Raw genomic sequence first — 22,130 nt, forward strand, 5'->3', positions numbered from 1 at the left:
CTAAGAACATTTTCATGAAGCTTTTCCTTTCCTCTTGGCAGAAGGCCTTAAAATCTGTGTCAAATAAATTAGAACTAATGTCTATGGCTAAAAAGAGAAGCCTGTTAAAGGGCAGTAGTAATCAAGACAAGATAATAATTTATCTGTGATTTTGTGGGTATTAGTCTAATATCCTGTCTATTCACAGCATGTCAAAGATAAGAGCAGTCACCGGTTTACTGTTTTTCTGCCCTCTCCTTCCTCCCTCTCTCTATCCCTCAGGCCTCAGCAGATAAAAGATAAAAAACACATATTAGGCCAATTGCAATGATATTCCACTAAAAGGGATACACTGTTACTATTATAAATTAATGCTTTAAAGGAAACTAGTAATAGATAATTATCTATCCCTTAGATAATTATGCACATGAGTAATTCTGCCTCTCTGAAGAGTTTATAGGATTTACTGGAAGTCCCTGGAGGTATCAACAGTCGCATATGAACCTGCTTACAGGATGTCACTGTAGTTCCTAATGGCAGCCACAATAGTGATTCCTAGAGAAAGTTTCAGGGTGGAAAATAATCAAGAGAGATAACTCATGGGGTTTTTTGTCAAATCCTTTGTTCCTATATGTATCAATTTACACTTTAGAGTTTAAATCAGCTTGTGCAGGCCACTGCAGGTACTACTGCAAAAAAGGTGTCTCAAATGTGTTGTTGAACTTCTCTCTAGATGCTTACCAGTTGTTAGAAATTAAATCCTGTTGATTTTGTCACCTTACTACCTTTGAAGACTCTCCTTCCTGATGGGGAACCATTTCAAAATGTCAAATAAATCACATAATTGTCAATTCTGTAGTTTTTATAGCCATTTTCCTGTCCTGTAGTGATACAAATCAGCCTTGAGAATTGACTCTAAGAGCTTCCCATCTTGCAGAAACTTCAGGCTCACACTAGTTAGTGAAGGGAAAGTGTTTTTCAGCCTCATATTTTTTTACAATATGCTTTTTGGCAGGAGTATTTTTCCTTAACTATGTTAGGAATTGAGGCTCAGTTCACCTCATAATTAAGGCAAAGTAATTTATTTAAAACTAAATTATTTTATTGTTGTACACAGTGGCTAACCTTTCACTTACGACATATTGTATAGATATTTTATTTTATTTTATTTACAAATGTCTGTTAAAAATAATGATTAGTTCTGTGATCTGTTCAGCAAGGCTTCTTTATAGCAAAGCTCTCCTGGGAACTCTTATGCAAATAAAATCCATCTGGAGATTAAAAGTAATGCAGGTAAAATTATGAACAATATACTTAATTTTTAGGAGGATTTAAAGGGATATAAAAGCACACTTCATTAGAAAATCCAAACTACCAGCACATGTCAATGTCATAGTCACTGTTTTCAGAAGTGCTGCTTTCATACAGCATCATCCATCCTCTCCAAATTACTGAAATTTGTGCCAGGTGAAATATAGATATGATTTATGTATTTACTGTTTTTCATAGGTTAGTGACTGATTTGTAGTGGGAAGAAAAGCCTGCTAACAATCAGAAAAATTTTCAGTGATGTTAGTAGTTCATTAGATTATGTATTCTAGCTAGTCTATTATAGCTGTTAGGAAATTATTTTATTTAGTCTCTTTTATTTCAAAATTAAAAATGGCCCATGAGTGGATGTTATCAGGATTTGTATTATAGAAATTAATTAAAAGTTTGTAGCTATTGTTTTCTGTAGCTATGGAAGAGCAAAATAGCATAAAAAGAATGTCCTAGTTGTCTCTACTTTAAAAGTATACGTGTCATGGAAAATTCAAGTCATAGAGTGTCACACTAGGGCTATTGTGTAAAATCTAGGAACCAGCCTTACTTCAATGAGACAAAAACATGACTCCCAAATCCTGTCATTTAAAATGTGTGAAATCTATAGAGTCTAGTCCTGCTTTACCAATCCCTCACAAGATAAGCCCCAAAGGAGTAAAGGGTGGGGTTTTTTGTTTTTTTGTTTTTTTCTCATCAAAAGAAATGAAAGAAGAAACAAGGGAAGGAACAAGAACAGAAAGGAGGAAAACACCTGCCGATTATTTTTTTGTGTGTGAGGGGGAGGAATCTGCTATTAAAGTACTCTGTTGGGACACATTTTTACTTTTATATGATGCACTTCATCCATCAACAGCACCAGCAAAAATTTAAAGGCGACAATTTTGAAAAGTTTGATGCATTTCTAAAGGTAAGTGCATAACAAGGGAAAAAATAGTGACTTTCTTTTGTGCTAGGGAGGACTGGCTGAGTTTCCTGGGTTTTATTTGAAGAATGAAAAACTGTAACTGAACAATTTGGACAGTTCTGACAGCATCTCTGAAGCAATCTTTGTTCTTTTGTTTGCTTACAGTTACAGGAGGAAAAACTTTTGGCATCAAGAAACATCCTTAGCAATATCAGCATTTTATCAGCATGAAAATATGTTGTCCAGCCAGTGTTTTAGTTGGAGTTTTGAAAGCAATTCACTTTTGTCTTCATGAGTTAAAAGTTTCTCCTTTTCCAATAAGATGGACATTAATAGCTTCTTGGTTTGTTAAATGTGAGAAAAAGCCATACATTTCAGGTTACAAATAATGCTGCTCAGTACAAAAGAGATGGGGGATTGTGCCCTTTGGACTTCTGCATGAAGCTGGGGTCTGTGCAGATTGTTGGAAAGGCAAAATGCCTAGCATGACTGTCAGCAATCAAAACAAGTCAGAGAGGATAAAAGACAAATCCAAGCACTGTTGAGAGAGCAAGGAACATTATTGTCGTGGTTCCTTGCAGGTAAAAAGCTGTAGAAGGAAAGACAATTGTCGCCAGCTTTTTAATCGGGAAATGGGACTTCAGTCATGAGATTCTGTCTTTAAAAGCTCTTAAATTCAATCAGATCTCTCAAATCTTGGGGTATATAAAAGAATCACTGTGTACAAAATAATATCCTGTAAGGAGGCAAAATTTCTTTCTCATTGGGACTGAATTGACTGGGAAGTCTAAGAGGAAGAATCTTGAAATTTGTCTTCAAAAAGCCATTTTTAATCAAAGATTTTATTGATCCTTAAAATTCTTGAGCTCAAAGCTGACTCAATCTAGAGAAAAAAATAATTAAATTAAGGTTTTATGTGAGGCCCTTGTACATTTGCTTCATATCATATGTCTCTTTTGAGACCATGGAATACTACACAAGATTTCCCTTTCATGGAGGATGTGCCAGCTGGTAATATTATGCTTTCTTTTTAATTGCAACTCAGTGGTGTGTTGGCCTGTATGTCACTGCCCAGCCTCAATCTTTATTTATAATATACTCTAAACTTTGATTAATCTTTTTAACATTCTTCTTCATCAAACTACTGCTCTTTTTTTTTCTTTTAGTTTGGGTTTTTGGGTTTTTTTGTTTGCTTCTGTTTTGTTTTTCAGTCCTTGCTGCCTTCAATGTGTATCAGTGACTGCGTTTGTTCTGACAGTTCCTAGGAAGCTGAGCCAGGTGTCACATTTGTTTTCTGTTTTCTAATGCATTTTCTGTTATATTTCTCTGGGTTATGGATTTTTCTGTAAGTATATGGGCATATGTATCTCCACATATGTATACATATAAATATATGTACATATGTACGTGTGTGCATGTATTTCTGACATGTCTCTGTTAAATATCTGCAGAGATATTGCACCTAGAATATGTGCACTTTCTTCCTTCTACTTAATCTTACCCCAGTCTCTTATATTGAATGTGTTAAGAGCCTGCAGGGAAAGAGAGAAAACCAACAAAAAAAGAACCAAAACCAACAAACAAAAATGTTTTTCAGTGGTTTGTACTACACAAACATTTTGGGAGGTCCTAAATAGAAACAATTTTGCTACATGTAAGGCAGGGTGTCTGCTAATGGACTTCACAATGCCTGCCATAGCATGTGGCGCTTTTATCTGGACTTCAGGCCTGCCTTGATTTCTGCTAAAGCCCAGTGCAGTCTCTCCTAATCTGCCTGTTCTCTAAGTTTAGCAAACAGTCTTGTGTGAAAATCTACGGCAGTCCTTCATCCCGACATTATGGAGGTCTAACCTGACTGGAGGCCAGGAAGCAGTCTTTATCTCAAAAAAATACTTCCATTTGCATTGTAGCACTACAAAGAACCTATGGGAAAGAATTCTCATGGCAAAACCTCCCAATTTTACCTGCTTATCTACTGCTAACTATAAACAAAACAACAATTTTGATGTTAATTATAAATAGGAAGTTGGTTGGTTATTTGCCTTATTAGATGTGTAATGGCCTAACTGTAGATTTAGTGGCAGAATTCAATCTCATATTACTAGTGACTAAAATGTGTTTCTGCTTCTCTTGTGAACACATACTACAGCAAAAAAGCGATCACCAGAATGGAGACTGACTTACAATCCTTTCTGACATTTCATAGAGAGTCCAAGGAAAAACTGGATATGGTGAATAAATTCTAAAAACTGGATATGGTGAATAAATTCTATTTCCTTCAGAAAAAGTAGTTTCTTCTGTCCAGGTAAAAAGTGTGTTTGCTTAGCAGTGAGAGAAACTTGCACTGCCTATGCTGTGTGCAGGCTGTCAATAAATAAAAAAGTTCAATTTCCAGGGCTGTCAATAAATATATTATGTATGAGGTTTTTCATTATGTTCAGACGCAACTTGAGGTATTGTCTCTGCCTTCTTGGAACTAAAGCTATTTCTCTCAACTAGAATAAGATTCCCTTAACACATATTTGCAAATACATTGTTAATAAGCCAACGAATTGCATTTAAAGACAGCAAACAGGTTATTTTTATTTTCTCTTGATTCCTTCTGGGTGCTTTGGGTGAACTGAAAGGTGATCTTAAACTTGTTTTTATGCTGACTTCATATACTGAGAAATGCAACATTTATAGATAAATGCTCTCACTTTTAATGAAAATTATTAGCTATTAACATTTTGCTTGGAGGCATAAGCCATAGCCCAAACTCCTTTCAAATCCATTAAATATGCTTGAGACCCAGCTGTCAATAGGCACCATGAAGTAAATTTAATTTTCAGAGTCAATACAGAGCACAGCTGCATTAAGCATAGGATAATTTTGGCACATTATTAATTTGAATGGCCATGTAAGGTATTGTCTAGACAAGACATAAGCCCAAGTTTTCATAGGCAATCTGTACATAAAACGAAGTATGTCAAGGTTGTAAAGAATACTAATAACACAGATCTGGCCTATTAACCAATATTGATTGCTCTTACTGTGACACAGTCCAGTAACTTTAGAGGTGAAATAGTAAGATGTTCAGCACTGCTGCTTCTTTTTGAAAAGCAACACTAAGAATGGACTTTTTCAGATGAGGCTTGAATGCCTGTGATCTCAAATGTTTACTAGCACCACACATGATTTTAGTAATCTATTTCTGTAGATTAGGCCATTTTAAAAATAGGAGATTCATCAGAGATGGCAATTAGTTTTGCTGGTAATATGAAGCATTTTTATTTCAAATGCTGTCAATATTTGATTTTTCCATAATGATTGTGGCTGTGCTCTGCATAAATAATGTCTGTTTTAAAAGGCTAAGTAAATTTATACTTATAGTATTTATATACTTGTACAGAGTCTGTGTAACATTTCCAAGAAAAAGATATAAAAAAGGAAAATTAATCTTTTGAAAACTGCACAACTCTGTAGCAAAATTTAATGCATAAAAAAAATACCTATACCTATAAAATTCTATCACAACAGAATAGTTTACTTTTTCTTAAGCCAATGGTATATTTTATTTTTGAAGTATAATTATGACTAGCTCTACTAGTTTTACATTAGTTAATACAATACCAGATAATATTTTTTTATAAAATTATGATTTTATCACTGTTTATAATTGTATGTATCATGATTATACATATCAGTATGATATTGATTTAGGATCAAATGTTCTGCAAAAGTCAATCCTAAAAGTTTATAATAAAAGTAGTAAATTATTTCCTTGCACTTGTTTAAATTTGTGTTTCAAAGAAAGCAAGTGTTCTCTTATTTCTTTATTATATCATATTTAGCTAGTCTTCTCTGGATTTGGGCTGATTATTAAATTACATCCTAATAATTTATGAGATTTTTAAAATTCTGTTTTTTCAAAGAACGTTTTATTGAATTCTTATTCTTCCCCCATTGCAAAACTAAATATTCAGAATTCATGGGACTGAAGTAAAACAAAAAAAATTTCAACAGGTTCCTTTTTTTTTTTTGCTTTTTTTTCAGATTGTTTTATTTTATTGCTGGATGAGTGCATCAGAGAAAATCTGACCCCAGAAACATGAACTTTGAAAGGGACAATAAATACTTCTATATTTGCAACAAAATCATTAGAACAGGCATGACCTAAAAGTTTGGTTCTTCTACAGACAATTTTCCTTAAGGAATCTCATGGCTGGTTGGTGCTCCTTGGGATGTGAAATAAATTTTTGGTCCCACTGAAGCTCGTTCAATCAAATGTACTCGTGCAGTCTGTCAGAGCTAAAATGTCACCTCTTTTACACCTCTTTTTATCATATAGAATAACTAGCTCACAAAATATTTATTTTCTTTGTTTCCTGATTCACAATTGCCTTTTGGCTACTAAGTCTGTAGGTATATAATATTTTTTTAATCAGGATAAATATAGTTTCCCTTTTGATTCCTGTATGTATAAATTTCCCCCTCTAGGTTTTTTCCTTAGAACATCTATATAAAGTTAAGTATGATTGCATTTTTTTTTCCTAAATAAGTTCAAATTGCATGCTGGATATTACAAAGTAATCAGTATTTTCTGATTTTCAGATTGCTATGTTGGCATATTACAAATATTCTATGATAAAAAGTTTCTACTTACTTATTTTGACTTCTATATTAATAACCAGCTGTTTCTAGTCTGACTGGTTATTGAAAAATCTACTATTCAGGTTGTTTCATTTATTTTTTTCACCTTTGTCTCACCTCATCATCTTGTAGGAGTAGTTCATGGTATTTATAACTTTCCTACAATCCATTACAGAAAAAAAGGATGAAATTACAATTTCCAAGTCTCTCCTTTATATTTTTCCAGGTGCAGTTTCATAGTTAAGTGTAGTTGTTGACTTCTACATGCAGGTTATTTCTGCTAAGTGTTTCAAGTTTTCATGTGTTTTGATATATACTTAGGTCATCATGGTTTCCTTTGGGTCTTACTAATTACAGACCAACAGCTTCACTTAATTCCAGCTTCGTGAGAAATAAATCCATGTAGAATTCAACAGGAATACTCAGTATCTACTATCTGTACTTTTCTGCAGAGCCCTTCTTAAAAGAAGAGGACATCTCCTCAAAAGATTAGGAATCTCCCTCTTCTTTTCAGTCGTGTGACCTGAAACCTTAGATCTGATACACGTGAACATGGAAGGAGTGATTTTGATGCAGACCTGGGCATTTTGGGTAATCACAGGTACAGTTATCAAGTAGTTTTTTTACACACATGGACACCCTTTTTAAAAAGAAAGTGGAGGTTTTGTATCATTCTTACATAGCATTAGGAAGTGTCGCTGGCCAATAAAGAATTAGATGAGCAGAGAAAGCATCCTAAACAGAAGGTGGCAAATATTTGTTAAATAACTCAGCATCAGTACCTGCCCATATGTAGTGTATGTCTGGAAATATTGAACTCCACAAATCAATTTATAGTAGGGCTTATCAAAAAGATGCAGATGGGATACAAACCCAAAAGTCATCTTCTTTGAAACATACTGGAATCCTTGAGGTGAATATTCTCCTTGCATTTATTTCTAGCTACCAAATGGTCTTGAAGTCTGAACTACTGCCTGCAGCTTAAAACTGCAAAAGAGAAACTTTCTAAAATAAAAATGTGTTAGTCTGCTAACACAATGCTACACTGGTATTGCCACTGAACATAGGCAATAAAATTTGCCACCTACCAATAACATGTTGCATTCCAGTATTAAAAAGAGAAACATCATCTTTTAGCAAGTCCATCTTGTGGGTCTTGCAAATCAGGCTCTATGCTTTCATCAGAGTAGAAATATTTTCCGAGTGATTATACAAATACAGTTGAAGTGTTAAGGACACTTAAAAAGATGGCTTCTAAGAAAAGAAAAACATTCTACTACCATTTTGGAAAGAGCAATTTGAAGTGTCTTCTTACTGCAAAAGAAAAACAACAAAATAATCTCAAAATTGAGTAGGATTGGTTAATATATTTTTATCAGTGTGTTATCTCAGGAATGCTCTCTGTGCACAGAGATTTGGTGTTAGGACTGTTTGGTATCTTGTAATGGACATTCATTGCTCACATTTGCGATGGGGAAGCAGCAAAAATCTGTAGGCTGACCTTTAAAAAAAATTAGACTAGTCTTGTGTTTTTGTATTTCTGGATGTGGGGAAAGCTCAGCCATGCCTTGTACATTAATTTAATCCCTCTCCTTCCATGCTTCAGTTTCTTCAGTCAGTAAAAATCCTAGATGCATAAACCAGCAGGAACAACAGCACACCCCAGGCACCTCTCTCAGGAGGAGAGTAGGAGCAGAAAGCACCCTGTTGAGTATTGCCAACCCTTTACACCTATTGCTTCTTCTGTTGCAATGGAGCCCCCAGAGTCCTTGCAAAATGTTAATTTTCCTTTCATGACAGTAAGACACAAAGCACAGGAGGATGAAGCGAAGAAAAACCAACAAAGAATAAGACATTAGCAATTAGTTCAGGTATTTTTCACTCCCATTAAATATTTCAGAAGGTGACCCATGCTGAGAAATTGTCAGCACTTCACCGCTGCAATCATGGCTCCAGTGGAAATCTTAGTGAAGCTAATGAGTGCTTTCATGTACAGACGGCCTGTTGGATTAGTGTCATTACTCACTGTACAACCTGGGAGAGTGGCTGCAGCCAAGACAGGTGCCCTACCAGGCTATGGACTACACCAGCACATCACAAAGAACAGGTATAACCCCCACCACAGGTTTCTTACAGTCCAGCTGTAGGCAAAGGATAGGAGAAAAGAAGTGCCTTGGCTCCTTTTAGCTCCACACCAGAGCTCAGAGACAGTGAAATAATCAGCTGAAGGTCATACAGAAAGTTTGTGGCAGAGCAAAAAAGTGAATGCAGAGTTTTCCAGGTGAAATCCCGAAGTTTCAGCTCCACACTGTTTTTTACTCCCAATCATTCATATGAGCCAACAAAGACCATTTTTTGAGCAATGCTGTACAGGGATTGAGGCTGCCCAGCTGCTATTCTTTCTCACAGCATATCTCCTTCACCATAGCTTTCTTTAAAAGGCTGTAAGTTACTGACTATATGCAGGTAGCAATAATGAATGATATAATTAGCTAGATAATTCTGTTTTTCTTCAGTAAAAGCTTAATAGTTTGTATAAGAAAGGACTAGATTCCTTTCAACTATTGTTGTTCTATGCATATGCTGAAACCACAAAGGACATTGATTATTTTAACTATGCTCAATTTGCCTTTGAAACCAACATTCTAAAAAGCAAAAGAGCTTAAACAAACATGAAAGTAATCTAATACTGACATAAACATGAAAGATAATAAGATTATTATGAATTGATCTAAATATTACTTAAAATAATTAGAAATTATTTTCCCATGGTATACCATTTAAGTTAAGCAGCTTCTTAGTGTTACTTAGAAAAACAAGCACAGCATTACTTCCCAGAATTTTAGTTGGCTTTGTTTATGACATTCAGTAAAACAATGGGCAAATATGCATTTCTCTTTATTGCTTTATATTTTGCATACAGTTTGTAACCAACTCTAAGTTTTGTACCAGTTAATTTCGTAAGGGCAGAATTGTTGCCATTTTAATACTGTATCATTTTATTACTTTAAACCATGAACCAATTGAACTTTTTTTTTTCTTTCTTGGCACCATTTCTTCTAGTTAATTTTATGAAAAGCAGTAACATGAAGGAAACAAGTCATGCTAATAACCCTTGCAGCCACCAAACAAAAAATGGCATGCATAGAAAAAAATACCAGTTAAATTTCAGTGCCATTTGTCAAATTAGCTACGGGGGCCAATCTCCAAATTAACTCGGTTTGGCTTGCTTTCACTGCCTCAGTCCCAAATGATTTATTGGAAGTTTGGGTCTTGTAAGAAACATAGCATTTATTTTTCTTCCTAAGGATTATCCAAGTTATCTGAATATACTTAAATTTTTGAAAATAGGATTAAAAGCTGAGAGCACTAGGTTTTCTCTCAAGATTTAAAGATCAGCCTGCCTTTATGCAGTCTGACAACTGTTTTCTTTTGTAATCTAAGAAGTGCTTTTCCTGATTAAAAGGAAACAAAAAATATCATTTGGATAAAGTATTTTCCATTAATCAGTTAAATATTTTAAACACTTAAGTGAATTTAAAAACGAATACAAACAAATCTAAGACAAAGTATTAATTATCTTTTTGTTTTTAAAGACTGCAACTTCTACATATTTATCAAGGTGTGTCATTAGATGTAAATATAGTTTCTCTTTGGCTGTGTTTGAAAATCAGAGAGGAAAGACCTGGAGAGAGATGTCAGGAATTGCTCATGAAGCACAAAAGACAGAAACAGTAACAATTTAGAAGAGAAAGTTTTCAGACTTGAGTCTGAAACAAAAGGAACCTGACACATGGCAGCTGTAGGTGGGAGAAAGAATAATTGCTTTCTGGTCCCCCAACTTGTCATTTGGCTCATGGTGTTGGGACCCCTCATGACGGGCATTTGACTTTCCAGGAGCAAGAAAAGGCAAAGGTTCTTAGGCCTTCTGAAACCTAAGAATAGCCTTATACCAAGATGACTTTCAAGGCAGCATCATCACAAAGGGAGCTCCATGAAAATGGTCCTTAAAATAATTATCTTCCGAGGTCTGGCATGGAATAATTGTGGAAAGGAAAACAGAGAAGACAGGACGAGAAGTGTACAATGGAAATGAAAGGGAAAAAAATAACACTATGTTCCCTTGGGTGAATACAGAAAAACCATCTATTTTTTAGGAGACTCAAATACAAGAGTCAGATTCCTATTCTCCTGTTGTCCTCCTCCCATGCTATATCACCACCACCTTCCTTTATGTCTTATGTATCTGCATTTCCTATATGCCTGCTTCTCCCACAGAAATGCCCCAGATCCTAGAATTTCATAGAAAGGGCTGTCACAGTCTTGCTACACCAGAGCTGTAATGCTTGTCTTAAGACATCACAGGTTTAAAAAGCAAGGTGTGTTCATCTCACTTACGAGGTGAACACTTGGTGGTCAGGAGGAGAGCTTCTGTCTCACACCACGGAGAAGAGCTTTTTACTGCCTAGAAGTTCTGAGTGCATCCCAATTGACACTAAACACAAATCTCCCACAAAGGTGACTTAATCCATGGGGTAGTGAATAGGTATCTCTTAATCTCTCCCTCTGGAAGTGCTCTTCTTCCTGTACATAATTAACATTCATCTCTGCAGGGACTGTGACTGGATTCTCCCACATTCCAGGGGAGTACCCTGACCATTGGACTGTAGGATTTGTTTGTAATTTCCCTCTTTCTTCTAGCCCAGTGACTATTTCATTACTTTTACACACAGGCGTGCAGACAAACACAGGGAATCATACACTCACACATCTATAGAATAGTATCCATAAGTATACTTTTCACAGCAAATGCTTTTTTCCTACAATTGGAGAACTGCAAAAAATATTACAGATGCCCTGTGTTCATTTAAGAAAAACCCAACAAAACCAACACAAAACCTCTAAAATGGTGAAATGAAAAATTTTTATGTTAGGAAGCAAATTTCTTACCTATTAACATTACTACCTCACAAGTGGCTGAAACACATCTTTGGCCTATTGCAATGACTCCCAGTATGTGTATATTGAAGCTGTGCAAAAAATCCTAAACCACAAGTAACTCCCCGGGTTTCAGTTTTTGTTATAAGCTCAACACTCAGTTCAGGTTCACTGAAAGGACATTACAAGCCTGGAAAGTCCATGAATGATGTAATGCAGACCTCTCACGTGGCCCACTGTGTTGTTGCAAGACACAGAATATTGACAGATAGCACTTGCTCCTTATTTAGGGGGCACTATCATTGCAGCACTCCAAAGACCCAGAGCTGTTTCATGTATACATCACTAAATGTAGACAAAATGCAAGGAAAGACAGGGAGGCAACAAAGTTATTATTTTAAAGTGCTTGAAAATAGGTCAGAGGAAGGATGCTTATGCGGCAAACTCCAGAAAAAGCAAGTTGGGTGAGGTGAGATTTATGGTACCCTATGAGATTTTAATTCTGGTCCTGTGTGCATCCAGTCTGTACTCTGAAAGAAGCAGGCAGTCTCATGAAAAATACCTTGCCACAACATAATTAAGGTCTGTAGCATAAAATAGGTTCACAAAGGATCAAAAAAATTTTGTTGAGGCATCTTCTGTGTTCCTTCTGAGACAGAGCCTTATGAACCTCTTCAGCTAAATTTTTCTACATACGAGTTAAATATTTTTTTTAAGAAGTAAAAATCAAAAGTTTATTTTAACACTAACCTCCATGGAACACAGACCTAATTGCTACATATTGGACATTAAGAAATTATTTTCAACTACTTAAGCTGAACATAGAATTACATAGAATTGTGAAGAACCACACAAAGTGATTGCTACCTCCAGGCAACCGTGGCCTACACTGGCTTTTAGAAAAATGGGTAATCTAGTTGCTGTCAGAATACAACAGCTGTTCTAGTGGCCCACAACCAGAGTTTTCCTGAGGAATCCAAGCTTAAAAACCAAAATAATAACTTGCAAGAGTTTGTAACTCAGCTGTTCATAGGTGGACTATTGTGGAAAGAGAAAATCCACTTCTTCAGCCTACAGACTGAGTCAATTGTTTGTTTTTTGCTTTTGAGGTTTTATTTGAGGGGGAGAATATTGCTCCACTCAGACAAACTATTCAGTTATTTGTCACTAATCCTGTACAATTTCACTGAGTCTTTCTCAGGAGTTTTATTCTCTCCTTGGAAAAGTCCTCAGCCACAAAGGAAATACCCACTAAGTAAGATAAGGACCAAGACAGGGAGAAAGGGGGTTCCTTCACAATTACCATGAAGGGACACTGTGTAGCTCTTTAATGACTATTTTGCTTGTCCAGCTCACATCCCCATTGCTCAGGAAATATATTCAGTTGACATATTGTGCCGTTGGGGCATCAGATTCTTCAGTTCTTCCTCAGTTCTACCTCAGTTCTACCCTGTAGCCACTACTTAAGAGCTTTCCTGAGTTGGACACACCAACACACACACAAGGGATTCTCCCCCTTCCACACACTCTTAATCCAGCTCCTTTCTTTAGTCAGACAACAGAAGAGTAGATTTGTCAGTAAAGGAGGTACAGTTTGCCTTCAATCATCTCAGAAGAGAGCTACCTTTAAAGCTTTTGTTTCTCTATGCCCCTGGCAGAAAATAGTTGATAAATTTAATCTAAGAAATGAATTCCTGCTTAAAACTGTTATTTGATAGATCTTATTATTCTGACTATTCGACAGAAACCACTCCTGCATGGTAGATATTATTCTCACACAGTTCTAATCCATACTATCTAGCTTTTGCACACAGCTTAGTATTTTATTATATATAAATTATACATTGTTTGTATAATCTAATTAGGTATTTTGCAAATAAATACAGAGCAGAATTACACTGTCTGAACACTAATGTAAAGGTTTGAATACTTAAGGAATGAAACAGTTGCTTACCAGAATTTTCTGTTGCACTAAATTAAACATCCAGCTGGCATATTTATGTGTATCACATTTTCTTTCTGTAAAATATTTTGTGAAGATGCATGAGATAACATTAGAAGATAGGTGTTTATAATTCAAAAAATGTCCTGCTAATGCTGAAAGTATTGACATTTCTTCCTAAGGTTCTGACAGAAAATACAATACACTGTCTTATGTCAATTGAATAATTAGAGATTATAGTAATTCCTGCAAGGCTTTCATATATGTGGCACAGTCTAAGAAAATTTCAAAAGATGAAATTTGCATAAAGGTGCATGTCAGGAAAACCAGGTGCCTCTTCTCCTACAACAATGACATACTAAAGAGAAAAAATTAAAACTTCTCTGGGGAAAAGTGTTGGCAATGCCCACATAAACGCTGGGGAAAACCGGAATTGTAAGTGGAGAAAGGACTTGTCAGTATGCTCCACACCATGCAGGGGAAGTGGTATATACAGACAATAATGGAGCACTTAGCATCTTTGGATTCAAATACAGTAATGAAAGAAAATGATAACCACTCACACTGATTTACAAGATCACTTCGACAATTCTTAAGCAAAAATAACACCTTTCAAACATCAGTGACTTAACATCACTTCCCTTTTCCTTTTTCCTTTTAATATTGTGTATATATTTTATGTGCATTTTATATACATTTGTCAGGAGAATATTAATGTTCTGCTTTATGATTACCACCACCTTTCTAATCATTGCTTTTTATTATTCTTGTTCAGTACAGCTTAGCCGCCGAGCATGAGCAATGAAATGGGGGGGAAAAGAAAAGCAAATACTGTATTATATCATCATCTGGGGAGCGTGATTGTTTCTGCTGTGTTAATTTACACTAAAATCTATGACCCAGTGAGTCTGATTGATTGCCAAGGGCAGAAATCCAGCCCCTGGCCTAGTTTATTTTGTGAACTGTAGCCTCAGATATCGCTGCAAGCCACAATGATATTGATTTGATATACACTAGATGGGTCTTTATGCTCTTTGGGAAATTTATTGTGCAGAGTCAGAACTCAGACAGATGGGGAGAAGCTGCTCTTTAAATTGAAGAGGGTTATCATGGTTTGACTCCTGGGTCACTCAGGTTACCAAGTGGCCTGAGTGTGGCTGGGTCGGAGCAGGCTCGAGGGATTAGTGCTCATCGGTTTTGAATGTCAAATCTCCTCAGTGGACTTGAGTTATTGCTAATAGGAACTTGCTTGGGCCTATAACATTTGGATGGCCTATAACTTAAACATCATAACCCTTTCTTCATGTCATGGTCCTTTAAATTATGGCTAAGCATACCACCTCTGCTCTGGATGTTTAGCAAGAGATGGCTGTGTGTTATAAAGAAACTTGCCTCCACAGTGGACTGCACCATTGCAGCTCTGGTCTGCAGGAGAGCTGTACCCCCGCTCCAGCATCACAGCAATGTCCCCTGCCTTCTGCAGCTCCCACACCGTCACCACCCTGGCTTTGCACAGGAGATACAGAATAGTGAAAGCTAGAGCATAGCTCTACTTTTCCCTGAATTCAGTATTTTTCCCTCATGAGGGAAGAAGAGGAGGAGGTCTGGGAAAACTTCAGGTTGTGGGACAAAAAACCCTTGTCATGGAATCGCACATTCTTTGGCAATGAGTAAGTGAGGAAAACAAAAGGGCTTCTAACTTGGGATAAGGATTTAAGAGATTTTTCTACATAAAACAAGGCCAGGTCTGCTATGATTAGCCTAAGCCTGAACAGCATTTTCACTTAAGCACTGCTAATTGTTAAACAATATTTCATGCTACTGTAAATGCTGAAGAGACCAGGAAAAATAATATCTATGAATTTAAAGGAACACATTATTCTATATTTCATAATACACACAAACCTTTTAATTACCAAAGCAGAAACTCACTATATTTTAATAGGTATCAATGACAAAGTTATAAACTATACACAGCCCACATTTTCAGACTCAGTGTTTGATCCTTTGATTTCCTTTGAGATCAAGAAAAGGATTTTCAGTCTCATTCAGAGAGAAAGGGAATTAACCTGGAGGAAGTCCCACGTATCCAAGAGATGGGAGAGGGCTCTGTGCTGCCATTACAGTGTGAAAGGGAAATCTGTTCCCACTTTTACAAGTAGCTTCTGGCTTCCTATGTACAAAAATTAAGAGTTCTCCTCTATTTCTCTTCAATGAGTATATGTTTCACACAGGAACGAGAGAGTCAAGTTTGTTTTTCTTAAGTAGCTGTTTCCTTTTCTTGATCTGATTTTGTGCAACTGGGAATCAATATTTTTAAAGGGAAAACAGTTCTCTCCAAACTAAAACTGCAACACTTATTTCCAATAAAATAAAAGGGAAAAAATAAAATTAAAAGCCTTCTGGAAACACACATATATTCTATGTCATTTTGCATACCTATACAAAACAAAGACATCTCATGACATTAATGGTAAATGGCTTAGCCTAGTCTTTTGGACTCTATTCTTGGCAATACACTGCAGCTCTAGCTGTGTATTACAGGTATACTAGTACCATTTAAATATAATACCGCCTGGCTTGTATTCTGGTCTGAATTTCCTGGGATTTTATTCTTCATTTGAAATGAATACTAATTGAGAAAGTTACACATTTATATAGCTCCTGAAGAGTAACACCCACTTCACCTATCTCTCTATTGTAAATTAATATGTAGCAGATGGTGAGCTGAGATAGTTTGACAGCCTACTTACAGCACCATCACTTTAACCTCGATCTGAAAAAAAAAAAATCCCATTAGCTTTTCTGCTGTTGGGCTCTTAACCCCCCAAAGTATCCTTAGTTATCATATCATGGGATTTTCTGCAATGCCAAGGAAGAAAATAATTAAAGATACCCTCTTCCATTTAAATGCTTGTTCTAATTTTACTGGGCATATCTTTTCCTCTTAACTTCTCCAATAATTTCAATTTAAATCTTCATTTAGAATGAGATTTTTCTTCCAAGGGGATTTTTTTTATCTTCAGGGACAACTTAGTGCGCTGCAGAAGCAAACACAGAAGCCCTTCCATATATTATGATTAATGTGGTGTAAGGAGCTCTCCTTGCTAGAAATGCAGAATCAAAGGAAGCAGAGCCCATAAGTAGAATTTAAATTCAATACACATTGGAATCTTATGGTCCAATTCAAAGTGGCTCTAAAGGAAATAATTAGACACTCACCAAGGCTTTCAGTAAGTAACAACTTTCCCTAAGAAGGGCCTGCTCAAAGTCTTCATTTAAAGTACTCAGTCACTTTTTTCCCCTCCACTCTTTCCAACAGAGAAAGGAGAAAGAGTTTTTGAAGATTTGGGAGTCTGTATTAAAAGCTTTACATTTAAATCTCCCTTAAAATAAATGGTTTAATTGAATGTTTTCTTCTGATGGACTGATAGAAGTGCTTTATTTGTTGCAGAATATAAGTGTATAGATCATTGTCAGAGATTTGCAAAGTCATTGATAGTGTTTATTTAAGACTCTTCCACACGGACTGAAACAAGATATTGTTCACTCCCACAGCATTGTTCACATGCTGTTGTTTGGGGGATTAGAAGTGTAGGAGAAAATTCTCAGTTACTCTGAAACAGTATCTGGGCTGGAAGCCTCACATGTGCAAGATAACAATGTCCCATAATGTGCAAGCTTGATAGTACATGATTGTCTTAGGCCACTACATTCACAGCATCCAAAATGTTGCCTTAACCCATGCACATGGATGAAAACTTGTATTAGAGTTTGATTTCTGTTCAAATCTCCTATTACACGAGAGTGTGAATGGAAATTTTCAGCTTCATCATTCATCTCCACAGCTCTTCTTGACTCTGGTGATTTTAATACACACACATGCACCCAAACCCAGGCCCAAATAGATTTAGTCTCTTTTTCCCTTCTCACAAGTATTTACAAAAACAAAATGCTGACTTACACGTACATATACTAAAGACTGTCTCATTCTGGCATATAGAGAAGGAATTAACATTAAAAATATCACAGATGCTTTCTGTTTGGATGTCTCTTTCCATTGTGAGTGAATGTAAAACGTGTCTGCCCTCATGTCTGATGCCTGAAGACCAGGGATGTTTCAAGCTATTACCACACTAGTGGCATCACCTGTGGTGCAATCAGAAAAATGTCCTCTTTTTGAATATTTTTGAAGTCTCTTCTGCAGTATGAAGAACGTTTTTCTCTGGATAGCTACTCCACCAATGAAGGGCAAGAGAAATTATAAACTGCACTCACGGGACACCCAAACCAGCTCTAACCCTTATAAACTACTTGGAGTGATGGCAACTGCCATTCCCAACCAAGCATTGCGAAGGCACAGACGAGAGCAGCTGGCCAGGGAACTGGAGCGGCACGGAGTAGTCGTGAGCCTCAGATTGGGAAGGATGAATTTCACCCCAGCAGGCCCTTTACACAACCAGTGCACAGACCCCCAATTACTTTGCCTCATACGAGTGCAGGAGATTGAATTTCACCCAGAGAATTAGAAATACAAATAAACATTTTATTAAATAATTAGAGCCCATAATTGTGGATTACCTTTCATTTGTATTAGAGGAAGGCCTGGTATGGTCAGACCCCAGGATCTTGTTTGGTGTTTACGTCACATCTGATTTCTAACAGACATTTCAGAATTGTTTATTTTCTTTCATTCTATTTCTTTTCCTATTAAAATTGATTCCAGATATCAGAAAAATAATTAATTTCCCCTCACCCTATATTGAGACAGCAGGCTGAAATAGCAGATCAAGAACAACTTTAATTTCTTTCTAATAAGAAAGTACTTTACTTATTTAATTGTTAACTTTTAATACTTTCTCTTTGTAAGTCTGAGAGGTAACCAAAACATTTTTAGCTGTTTCCCCAGTTTTATATACTATGGAGAATGTCAGTAACGTCCCTTAACACACGTCCAAGTAACATAATAAAGTCCCCATATTTCAGAATAGCAATGTCAGCAGGAGGCTTAAATATGACTTTGAAATGCTTTCAATCTCTTGCTCTAAATAAGGTAAATAGGTCATGATTTTTAATAACACTTAGTGTACTTGCGGCTGATTAAAACTTTATTCCTTATTTGAAAAGTCTAATTTGGATCTCAGTTCAAATTTTTAGATGAAACTCTGCTAAAAGATTTTGAGCTGTGATCCTTTACACAGGGCTGGTGCTGTGATTTCCCAGGAGTTAAGGAAGAGCAGGGACTCAGTCACTCTCGGAGAGAGTGGAAAGATTCCATTGCTGGGGAAAACTGCTCCCAGTCAAACTTTTCCAGAATTTCCTGTCTGTATGGGAAGATAGTGAGCTGTCTATTGCTGCAAATAGCACAGGTTTGTGAAAGGCAAGCTGAGCAAAGCACTTTTAAAGAACAAAGTCTACTGCAAGGGTTGTGCCCAGGACCAACATGTTCTTCAAGCACTTGGGGATGGTCTTGAAGGCAAGAATCAGATCAAAGAAGTCAACTAAGGCCCCCAGACCTAATGCTGAGCTTTTAAATGCAGAAACAGAGGCCTTAATATTTTTTAATGAACTTGATTATTTTTCTATTTTAAATTTATACAACAAGGAATGGCTAGAACAATGCCACCTGTAGCGCTACTGATAACACTTCAAATCCCCACCTAAACTTGAAAATGTAGCCTTTGTGATGAACCATGGTGGCTATTCAGAGGTGCATCAATTGGAATTACCTGACAAGAATGACAGTGGCTTCACCATTGCTAAAAGTGTGAATGAATGCATTAGCCAAGTGCATGTAAAATTCAGAAAGAATACTAACAGAGTGAGATGAACTTGCATGGTCTTCTGTGTAAAATAAACCTTGCCCAAATTACCCTTTCTGGTGGTGTTTTTTGTTGTTGTTGTTCTTGTCTTTTGTTTGTTTGTTTATTTGTTTGTTTTTTGTGGGGAAAGAAAAGAATAAAATAAAAAGCCAGTCACCGAGCACTATTTTAAAATCGCCTACATTAAAGGACATATATGTACTTTCACTACTGAAAAGTTGTTTTTTTTCACCCTGAATTAACTGAGGTTTAACTTCTAGCCATCTGATCTTATTACAGTTTTGTCTGATCGATCAAAGAGCGCTGTGTTACCAAATTTCTGTTCATCTTGGTGTAGCATCATACTGGGAACTCTTGTTCAGCTGATCATCTCCCACTGACCTTGCCTTCATCCCAAGAATCCTTTTCATCATCACTACTTTATCCAGTACAGTCCCCCAACCATAAATATGTCCTTCATTCTTTGTGAGTTCATGTAGGTTTTTACAACTTGCTACATTAAAATGACCTCATGTTGCCAAGCAAGCCAGATAGTTCCGCAGTAGTGACTTGTCTTCTTTATTATCTCCTGTACCTGCTGCTTTTCTCGTACCTGCAAACTTTTATGGGTTGCTATTTAAAGTTGTCTTCTACATCATTGATAAAAATAGAATAAAGAGCAGAACTATTTTTTTCAGACCTCACTTAGAAGCACAGGCTAATGATAATTTCTGCTTTTTGAGTCTTACTGGTTAGCTAGTTTTTAATCCATTAATATATCACATGTTGATTTTGTACTGCTCTCATTTCTTAATCAAAGTGTTGTGTTGTAATAAATGGAATGCCTCACTGAAACCTCAGTACTCTATATCAACCTGATTATCTTTAGCAACCAAATCTCCAATCTTATTAAAAATATATTAAGTTACCTTGATAAGATCTATTTCTGATACACCCATATTGACTGAGACTAGTTTTTTTTACTCTCTTTTGATTCTTTATACATTCAGTCTCCTATCAGCCATCCCATCATCTTTTTCCAGTGTTATTATGACTGCAGGCCTGCAGCTACTGACATCATCCAATTTTCCCTTTTTAAATATCTGTACCTCACTGGTCTTCTTCTAGCCTTCAGAAAACCTCAGTGTTTTAAGAATTACTGAAAAGCAACAATAACAATACAAAAAAATGAATGCCTTCAGATTATTTGAAGCAAATATTTAAGGTTACTGATCTCAAAATGCCCAATTTTAAAGAGCACTTAACATTTCTTTGCTTTAATATGGAGGTGGAATATAGGTCAGGATCAGGAGATGATTAACACTTCACCCTGTTTCTCCTCACTACACCACGCATAGCAGTATTAATATTTACATACCTCCCATTACCATCTGATAATTCCCTTTATTCTGAAACTACTATCAGACAAGGTCTTCTGTCTATACCTTAGCTCTTCTGGTCAATGATTTTTTTTTTTTTTTTAAATTTTATTCTTTGCTTCTGTCTCAGTTTTAGGCCATTATTAGTTTATGTTCTTCGTTCTCCACTTCTCCTTCCCTTTACCTTAATCTTGTTTCTGTATTACTGCTCAGTTCCCTTTCTTTATAGCTGCCTTCCTTTCCCCACTAAACCAGGCTCTTCATTAAATCCACATAGCCTTTTCTATCAGGGATGGAAGTGGTTTTTGGACATCCAGTAAAAGGTTGTTTAACAGTTCCAAACTGCCATTTACATTTTTCTCTTTGATTCCTCTCTCTGGCTTGATATGTCTTTTAATTATTTTCAGTTATGTGAACTGGTACTTTAAAAGCACCAAGTACATATATTGCATTTTGGATGCCGTCCTGACTAGTCTAGCCAGCCTTTCTCTGAGAACATTGGTTTCTCTTCTACTGAGATGGAAGCCATCCAACCCCTGCAGCACGATATCACAGATGGCAAAGCAGTTTTTAAAAACTAAAATCTTTTCTGTGTACAACTCAATTGATTAGCTATTATAGGTATTACTGTAAATTCATTGCTGTCTGGATTTTTTGCTTTGCATTTCCTTTCTCTTTTGTTACAGGATATGTAACCTCTGACAGAAATATTCTACTCTTTCAGCACTTGCTTTAGCACCATTAGGAGTTGGCAAAGTGGAATGTCCTGTCTAGAACAGTGATCATATCACTTGAAGGACTGGCTTAATCTTATTAATCTTAGAATCACTTTTCATCTCCTGGCTCTCCCAAGACAGAAAAACCATATTTGTATGCAACATGTCCCATGCATAATGCAATCTCTTAAGGAAAGAGCCCCATTCCACGAATTATGTCTGAACTATGTGAATATAATTTGTCAGATGGGTGCTCAGAGGTTTTTCTGTCATTTCCATACTGATAAGATGACTGTATAACTTTAGCCATGCTGAGTTTACTCTGGAACTCTGTTACTGAGACCTTTCTCTGGGTTAAAATTCTTCAATGTCGGAAGAAAAATCCACAAGAAGATTCCTAAGTGTACTATAGGAGTCTGTAGCCTCTACCCTAGTGGACTAATGTTCAGCCAGCACAGCCAGTGGAGGCCAAGAAGGCAATTCAGCTCACGCTAAAGTACCTCTCTTTTCCTAGTA

General features: G+C 36.3%; 1 long non-coding RNA gene across 4 annotated transcripts in view; it reads left to right on the forward strand.

The window, feature by feature from the left end:
• Nucleotides 1-1,671: 1,671 nt before the first annotated feature.
• LOC132332161 (uncharacterized) overlaps nt 1,672-22,130 on the forward strand; it is a 31,441-nt gene continuing 10,982 nt past the window's right edge. Inside the window, exons 1-4 of one of the 4 annotated variants that reach the window (XR_009487806.1) lie at nt 1,674-2,209; nt 2,372-3,484; nt 4,356-4,511; nt 6,242-7,439. This is a non-coding gene — a long non-coding RNA (uncharacterized LOC132332161). Of the gene's footprint in view, nt 2,210-2,371; nt 4,512-6,241; nt 19,591-22,130 lie in introns of those variants that run through there. The other 3 variants (XR_009487807.1, XR_009487804.1, XR_009487805.1) reach the window with 3 other exon arrangements.

Source organism: Haemorhous mexicanus, chromosome 1 (genome assembly GCF_027477595.1).
Source record: "Haemorhous mexicanus isolate bHaeMex1 chromosome 1, bHaeMex1.pri, whole genome shotgun sequence".
NCBI classification, from domain to species: Eukaryota; Metazoa; Chordata; class Aves; order Passeriformes; family Fringillidae; genus Haemorhous; species Haemorhous mexicanus.